Consider the following 7,768-nt stretch of genomic DNA (forward strand, 5'->3'; position numbering starts at 1 on the left):
TGTACATTTTAAATGTCTTTAAAATAACTATAATATAGACTAGAAAGCTCTCTACTAATATATCTAATATAATAGCTATATTTTTTATTTTTCAATTAAAGCCCTTCTTTTTTAGACCGTATTCTAATAATATACAATATAAAAAAAATAAAATATAAAAAGTAAACTTCAAGTTTAAAAATAACTAGTTTTAAGCTTTTAGTGTAAGAACAAAGCTTTATACCACTGCGCTAATACAACTAAATAGTGTGAATAGTCAACTAATAGTTAATCTTGTGTATAGAATAATAGTATATATACCTGTTGCACGTAAGCGCTATCTTAGCCTTACATTTTATGTGCTTAGTAAATTTTATAGCATTATTATACACACTTAAAGCTTACTAAGTTGTATAAAAAACTTTATTACATTTACTTAAGAAAAGGTTTTACTTAAGAATTATAAAAAATAAAATAGTTACTACTGTAGAGGATCAAATAGCCTGGCAGTAGCTGTTTAGAAGATCGGATGAAGTGACTCTGCTACCTAAGAGAGTTGAAAGCTCTCCTTATATACACCGAGCTTCGGAACATGCTATCTCCAGATCCCGAGCCGCGCCCCAGGCTCCGAGCCCCAGCCAAGGCTCTTAGTGTACGCGACAACTACTAAATAATTAAAGTTATTTTAAAATAGTTATAAAATAGTAATTGATTTTTACACAAAGAACAATGTAAAGAATTTAGGCTAAGATTTTCTTACTTTATAAAATTATACTATACTTTCTATAATAAATAACGTCTTTTATTACTTTAGAAAAGCGGTATTAGAAACCTAAGAATATAACATACTAATTATTAAATATTTCGTTTTTAATTAAGATCTTCATATAGCATTTTAATTAAAGTTTAATAAAAAATATATTTAAAGAGTTTTTTAACATTTTATAATAAAATAAGAAGAATTGCTTCTTAAGTAAAGAATTGTTACAATCCTTGCTTCGTGGAAGCACGCGGGCTCGCATGAACTCGTTCAAGGCGGGGTTACGTTGGTCCAACCGTAGACTGTAACAAGAATTTACATTAAATAAAAATTGTTTAATAAATGCTACTTTGTATTTAATAAATTTTTATTATTAATTAGGCTTGCTGTACTTATATATTTAGTTTCTAAGAACGCTAGCTTTTTTTTAAGCTTAATGTATTTAGTACAACCATTTCTTTAAGTAATATAGTATATATAATAACTTAACAAGCGGGTTCTTAACAAGCAGGTTCTAAATTAGCTTTCTAAAAAGTATAATATATACTCTATAGTATAATGTAGCTTCTAATTACGTGTAGCTTAAATTAAAGCTCAAGTTGTAGAGCTGTAGCTTGTGTAGCTTGTTGTCTTTGCAGGAATTTCTTAGCGTATTAGAGAGCTCTAGGGCTGCTTTACTCAGCAGCTAAGGAACATCTTGCTGCCTCTACCTCTACCACTGCAAATATTAATGCAGTACATGTAATCCCTTAACAAGCAGGTTCTTAATTAACTTTCTAAAAAGTATAGTACGCTGTGCATAGTATGCTGCAACTTCTAATTACGTGCAGCCTGAATTAAAGCTCTAGTTGTAGAGCTGCAGCTATGTAGCTTGTTGTGTTAGCAGGAATTTCTTAGGTTGTTTGGGAGCTCTAGGGCTGCCTTACTTAGCAGGTAAAGAACATCTTGCTCTTTAGCTGCCTCCACCTCTCTCTATCGCCGCAAAGACTCGATCATAACCTATCGCAGCCTCCCGCACCGCCTGCAACTATTCACCTACTTAATTCTATAGATGATAGCCTTTAGGATAAGGTTCTTCTTGCTGCTGTTACAGATCTCTTAACTGTTTTGCTTACACAACTGCTAGTTTCGCTTCTTCAACAGCTGTTTAAATATAATAGGCTAATGCCTAAGAGTATTAGTACGAGATTAGCTAGCAGCATTAGGAAAAGCATAAAGTAAATAGCAGCAAAGTACAGCAAATTGCGGCAAACTAAAGCAACTTGCAGCAAACCACATCAAATTGCAGTAAACTATAGGAAATTGTAGCAAACTCTAGCAAACTACAGCAAACTGCAGCAACTTGCAGCAATCCCTTGTAGACATTAGTTGTGTTGCAAGTAGCTCAACATATAGAGAGGGTCCTAGAGGGGTAATGCCTATAGAAAAAAAGCTGCTTTATATACTACTATATATATTACTATATCTACTACTGTTATATACCTCTTGCTATTCTAAGCTTTGCCTATGTATAGAGAGGATTCTAGAGAGGGGAACGCTTCTAGAAAAATGTTGCTTTATATACTACTATTATAAACCTCTTACTATTCTAAGCTCTACCTACGTATAGAGAGAGTCTTAGAGAGGGAACGCCTTTAGAAAAAAAACTAAAATGAGGTAGACGCTCTACTTGTAAAATCAATACTATACAACTTTCTCTACTATACTAAAAGATACGCACGAGAATACTTAAGCGAAGTATTTCTCGCATAGTATAATATATATATAGATAATGCTAGGGCTAGCACTAACACTAGCGGTTGCCTCTAGTGTAGCCTAAACCTCTATAAGCTAGAAAAGGCTACGTAGTTAGCTGTGCCTCCCTTGTTACAAAAACTACTTTATATAATACTATTACTACTGCTTTTGTAATTACTATATTATACTTTAAAAGGCTAATATTTACTTTAATACTTAATCTAATAGATTTTTAATATATAAAGTATTAAGGAGATTAATTTACATAATAGTACTAACGTACCTAACAGGTTGGCCGGCCACACGGGTTGGCCAGCCACTTTTGCCAAGCCCCTACTAAACTCTACTTATCTACATAATGCCTTAACAACAACACTAGATTAAATCTTCTAAAGAACATTAGATACAGCTTACTCTTTAGGCTCTTAAATAAGACTTAAAACTCTTCTTATAACACGCTATAGCTATTTATAATGTCTCTTACACAACACTAAGTAATTAACGCGCTAGACAGCCTTTATAAGTAGAATGCTAGCCTAAATTAAGAAATCTAACTAAGCTTAAAAAAAAAGTAGTTATTAAGTATATACTTAAGCTTATTACACGCAGATTTCCCCCTAGGCTTATAGCTGTAGCTAATATAGCTAATTTCTTGCCTATAGAGCGTAATCTAGGCTAGGTTAGCTTAAACTAGACTAGTATGTAGGTTAAGCACTGCTCTAAGTTTATAATAAAGTTTAATTATAAGTATAATTATAAAAAAGCGCTTTATAAAAATCTAGAGGTTATCTAAGGCTAGTTTTGCCTAGTAGCTAATATAAAAGCTAAGTATAGTATCTAGGATAAAGATAGGTATAACTTTAACAAGTTAAGCTTTATAATAAGCTAGATATTAACTAAAGCAGTTGTTATAGCTTTAAAGAGATAAGGACAGCTAAAAGTAATATAGTAAGGTAATAAAAAGTAGACAACAGTTATCTAAGGCATTAATATAATAAGGTAGGCTATAAGATTATAAAGCTTTAAGTAGCAAATAAAGCTGCTATATAACATAGATTACATAAAAGAAAGCAGATTTAGGCAGAAAAGACTTTAATAGTTAAGAATAAAGCTTATTTAACTGCTCTAAAGGAGTTTAGAGCGCGTAGTAATAGGAAGAAGCTAAAGACGCAGGTGCGCGCTAAAGAAGGTAAGCTAAGTTAAAGGCAATGCAGGTAGTGCAATTAGACTAAGCATAACTTGCGTACGTGTAAGTAAGTAGTAAAAGTAGACTCTAAATAATATCTTATATTATATTACTTTTTACAGGGCTAAAGTGGGCTGTTTTGCGAGAGAATAGGGTGGTTTTAGTAGGGGCTTGGCAAAAGTAGCCGGCCAACCCGTGTGGCCGGCCAACCCGTTAGGTACGTTACTAAATTAATATTTAAGTATGAATACTATTTTATTTTCTAGTAATAACTTGCTTAGTTTAAAATATAACGCATTTTACAAGCAAGTAGTCTATACAAGTAAATAGTCTACTTTAATAAACTTTCTATACTTAAATTACATTTTACTCTACAACAACTATATTAAATAATTAAATAGTTAAAGAAATCTAATTTATAATATCTACTTTATAAATAGTACTAGTTTTAACCTAGTAACCTTGCTAGCAGCAGTAGCTACAGCGTTGTTAACTTTATAGTGCAGTAGCTAATTCTACACTATTCTAGCCTATTGTTATGATATCTTACCTCGACTTTCCTGTTGCCAGGTGTCTTCTGAAGGTAACAGAGGGTCCTGGGGAGGAGAGAGGTATGAGAGGTAGGGACGGAGTAAAGAGAGTCACGTGATACTTCTCTAACGTATGACGGGGCAAGGAGGGTGTACAGTCCTCTGTACGATCCAGCCGGAAGTAGGGTGAGGGAGGAGGTCGGTAAAGAGTGAATAAGATGGAGAAGGTAAGATGACTAGTTAGCTTTAGTCTCTCCGCAAATAGAAAAGAGTCTTCTGCACGCTTTGCGTCAGGAAGGGTATCAGATATATTGCTATACCTAAATCTGTGCCTTGAAGATAAGAATAGCCACGACCTTCCAAACGACAGAGGGAGGTCGAGACTATATACCTGCCTGCAATCGCACTGATCGCAGGTCTTAGACAGTGATCGCATGCGATCGCTGCGAACACTTGCCTAGCCTTGCGATCACACTACACCTGATCTAGAGCATCACGTGATCTCTGCGGGCCGTTCCCCCACCGACATCGGTCCGTCCTTCCTCCGTGGGGTTGGAGACTCAGTATGTTCCTCTAGCCTAACCAGTTGTAGTAACACCTATTTCCTCTATATCTTGCCTATTATTTAATAGCTAATCTAGATATACGCTGTCTACAACTATAGAAGTTTTTTTATTCTAAATTTAACATCTTTTTTCTACTCTATAGTGTAATGTAGCCTTATTTGCTTTTTAAAGCGTTGCAACTTAATTCTTTAACAGAGTTACTAAATGTAATATTATTTTAGTGCCTTTAATAAGCTAGTTAAGCGCTTTATTAATAAAGCAAAGTAAGGTATTTTAATGTCTTGCTAACTAAGTCTTAATAAAGTTTATCTAAGAGGCTAACTCTACTGTAGTATATAGTGTTCTAGGCTGCTATAGCCTATTATAGCCTGAAAGAGTCTTAGTATCTGCAATTATATATTTATCTTTATAATTACACTTTCTAGGTTAAATAGAACTAACTCTATACTTTAAAATGTACTTAGATATTTTCTAGCGTAAAGATAGTGTTATATCCTGTGTAATAAGCTAGTAAAAACTTAACTCTAGTTATATAGCTAATAAACACGCAAACTTACTCTTCTACTTAACAACTATATACCTTCTTTAATAGTATAAAATAGGCTACATTAAGTAGCTAAAGAAGATAAGATAAATACAAAAGTATATAAAGTGTAATAATCTTCTTTTCAGTATAACATACTCTATAAGCAAGTTACCTATATACCTAAGTTGCTTGCTTTTGCTAAAACTATACTAAACTACTTTTTTTATATTAATACATTTCTAACTACACTACTTAGACATGTTAAAAATATTTAATATAAGTTGTACTTTAAGATTTTAAATAAAATATAATACTTTTTAAGTAACCTACTTTAGCAATCTATAAAGTTTTTAAAAGATAATAAATAAATAATGCACTAGATAACTTTTATAAGCTAATTATATAGCTAACTTATAAAAGCTATATAATAATAAAAAGTAAGTATTTATTAAGCATATGCTTAAGCTAAATACGCAAAGATTTTCTCTTTAGCTAGTAGCTATAGCTGTGACGGCGCGTACCGCGTCACATACTCTGCGACTCAAGCTCCCTCGCTTGCGCAACTAGTAGCGCCTTCGTGCAACGAGTAGCGCCTTGGCCGAGGGCGCACATGTATATTTAAACTCGCAGAGCAGCTCCTCTGCTTCTTAGTTTAATCTAGTTGGGTTACACCACCTCTTGCTTGTAGCTTGAGCATGCTGATCGTGACAATAGCTAATATAGCTAATTCTTTATTAGCGGAGCTTGCTTTGCTTAATATATTCAGGTTTGCAAAAAGAAAAGTTAAGTAGAATCTCCTCTTTTAGGCGCGCTAGTTAGTTATAATTTCTTTAAATAAACCTAAGTAACACTATTTCTCTCTTTCTTTATATATTTCTTACATTCTTTTTAAAAATAAATGTATACTTATTATAAGTGCACTTTTATGTTAATTTACACGCAGTTTGCTCTAGTATGTGTTATGTAAAACATGTTTAAATTATAGTTAGTTGCGTCTGTTCTACCTCTCTAGCTACATTAGTATGTTAGGGATTAGCATTAGCCACGCTTAGTTGTAGGCTGTAATTAAGGCAAAGTAGGCGCTAGGGTAAAAAAAACCTAATATATAGTAAAAGAAGCGCATAGTGCGTTAAATAACAAAAATTAGCCTGTCTCTTTTAAACATCTAGTTGTATGCTGCACATGTTTATCCTGCTGCAGTTAAATATTATCTTTATGCGTCTATTTTCTATCTAATACTACTTTGCTAAGCATTGTGCTGCAACTATTCTTTAACCTAAACAGCCTACCTTAGTGCGCTTACTATTCCTGTCTACTTAATTCTACAACTAATTAGTAGCTTTTCTAACAGAAACCTAGCTAGGCTAGTGCTTAGAATAATTCACTTTTTAAGAGGTTTTAAGCTACAGATAGCTCTAATCTGTCTGCTACACTTACAGTTTTCTTATAAAGACTACTTATAATATAAAATAATTTCCTACAAATGTTTTTTAAGCGTGAAATAACAGCGTACTCTAAGCAAGCGCTGCTTTTATAGATTATTTATAAACTGTTGTAGTATTTTACGCTAAGTAGTTATAATCTATGCTATATTAGTATAAAATACCTTAGTATGTTTATAAAGTATAATCTAAAGCGTAAAGTAAAGTTTCAAGTATAAGTATAGTTAGTAGATATTTAGCTTATTATAAAGCTTATTTTATTAAAGTTATATAACGTACTTTACAGGCTAGTTGCTTAAACACCTAAGTTGCTTACTTTTACTAAGACTCTACTAAACTACTTTTCCTACACTAATATATTCCTCACAACACTACTTAAATATGCTAAAAGAATGTTAGATATAGCTTATACTTTAAGCTTTTAAATAAGACATAAAACTTTTAAAAAAACATGCTGCAGCTATGTATAAAGTCTCTTAAAAAATAATAAATAACTATAGCACTACACAACTTTTACAAGCTAATTCTACAGCTAACTTATAAAGGCTAAGTAATAATAAAAAGTAGGTAATTATTAAGACTATACTTAAGCTATATGCGTAAGGATTTTCCCCTTAGATAGCATTTATAGCTAATATAGCTAATTCTTTACATGCTAAGCATAATCTAGGCTATATTAGCATAAATAAGCTTAGTATGTTTAAAAAGTGTTATCTAAAGCTTAAAGTAACATTTAAGTGTAGTATAACTATAAAAGAGCTTTTTATAAAGGTTCTAAGGTAATTTAAAGCAGGTTTAGCCTTATAGAGAATATTATAGCTAAGTATAGCATCTAGAATAATAACATGTACAACTTTAGTAAAATAGGCTTTATTATAAGCTAAATATCTATTAACTATACTTATGCTTAAAACTTTACTTTAAGCTTTAAATAACGCTTTACAAACATACTAGGCTAGTTTATGCTAATATAGCCTAGATTACACTTAGCGTACAAAGAATTAGCTATATTAGCTATAAATGCTATCTAAGGGGAAAATCC

The sequence above is a fragment of the Lindgomyces ingoldianus genome (genome assembly GCF_010093535.1).
Source record: "Lindgomyces ingoldianus strain ATCC 200398 unplaced genomic scaffold BDR25scaffold_25, whole genome shotgun sequence".
NCBI classification, from domain to species: Eukaryota; Fungi; Ascomycota; class Dothideomycetes; order Pleosporales; family Lindgomycetaceae; genus Lindgomyces; species Lindgomyces ingoldianus.